This window comes from Dysidea avara, chromosome 9, assembly GCF_963678975.1.
Source record: "Dysidea avara chromosome 9, odDysAvar1.4, whole genome shotgun sequence".
In the NCBI taxonomy this organism is placed as follows: Eukaryota; Metazoa; Porifera; class Demospongiae; order Dictyoceratida; family Dysideidae; genus Dysidea; species Dysidea avara.
In genome coordinates this window covers 6,184,047-6,185,388 of record NC_089280.1, presented here as the reverse complement: position 1 = coordinate 6,185,388, position 1,342 = coordinate 6,184,047, and the positions used below count along the sequence as shown (strand labels likewise).

The following is a 1,342-nucleotide window of genomic DNA, read 5'->3' as shown; positions in this document are numbered from 1 at the left end:
GACAGTGAATAAACAGTCTATAAGTATCATACAACTGTTTAAATATATACGTTCTTTGATATAGTATATGCATTAGTTTGCCAGTGATAGTTATAAACGGCGAAAAGAATGTAATGAATTGCCCGCCCACGCCCAATTTGCACCTTCGTTAAAATGGCCTTGCTCAAAGACGATTAAATGTCTATGACATAGTTTTCTGTATAAATACTTTGGTTTGTTTATCATGCTGTAATATTGTGCTGCTGTGTTATGCTATAATAATATTAATGCTTATATTATTTAATGATGTTTGTTTCTATTACTTTAGTGCACGGTGGGAGGTGGAAGCGTCCATGATGATGATTGGGCAATGTGCAAATAAGGTGAGCGTATGCTTTGTAAAAAGAAGCCCACGTAGCTGTGCAGGGCTCATCTTCTGTACAGATCAGCTTCTGTATAGTCTTTCATTATTTTATTTTTCCCGAGGGGTAGCCAACGCCCACGCAAAACACAGAAATGGGGTTGTCAATGCCCAAGCAAAGCACCCAACTGGCGTATACGAGACTCCCAATCTTTATGTATTTTTAAAAGCATTTTAGTGATATTGCTAACTAGTAACTACCTGTACAGTTGTTGATCTACATCTTGTTCTAGTTATTCATGATCGATCATTGTCTACTTTGTTAAACTCACTTTCTCCTTTATTTTTACATGATTTAGGATTTAGGATTTGGTTTCTAATATATTTGTGTATTTCTGATTGGATTTCTCACATAGCATACAAGATTCCCAAGGCATTGGCTACCCCTCACTTTTTACCAATAGCCAGTTCATCTCTAGTTGACAAAGATTGATATTACAAACTAAATTAAATTCTTGATCACAGATACACATTTCCCTTGTTGCTATATGTGGCACACCACAAAATTAACCAATGTAAACAACCATTACCATACATTGTAGTGTTTTATTTTTATGTGAATATGTAGTGAAGTGTGTGTGTGTAGTGTGTAGTGTGTGTGTGTGTGTGTGTGTGTGTGTGTGTGTGTGTGTGTGTGTGTGTAGTGTGTGTGTGTGTGTGTGTGTGTGTGTGTAGTGTGTGTGTAGTGTGTGTGTGTGTGTGTGTGTGTGTGTGTGTGTGTGTGTGTGTGTGTAGTGTGTGCGTGATAAAGATTTTTTAAATTCACCAATTTAAATGTGACTGTTTTTTCCACAGGTTTATACGTTGGAGAACTGCAAACAAGTAACTTGAAATTTTTATAATGACCATTTTTCAAAATATTTATTTGATTACATGTACAAAATACAAAGATGTATCACGTGATCTAAAAAAGTTATTAGCATGATGTACAAGGACTATTGA

General features: G+C 35.6%; 1 long non-coding RNA gene across 1 annotated transcript; it reads left to right on the top strand.

Moving 5' to 3' along the window:
• On the top strand, positions 1–1,342 carry LOC136266831 (uncharacterized). Its single transcript, XR_010706308.1, has 2 exons — positions 1–362; positions 1,196–1,342. It is a non-coding gene; the product is annotated as an uncharacterized lncRNA (long non-coding RNA).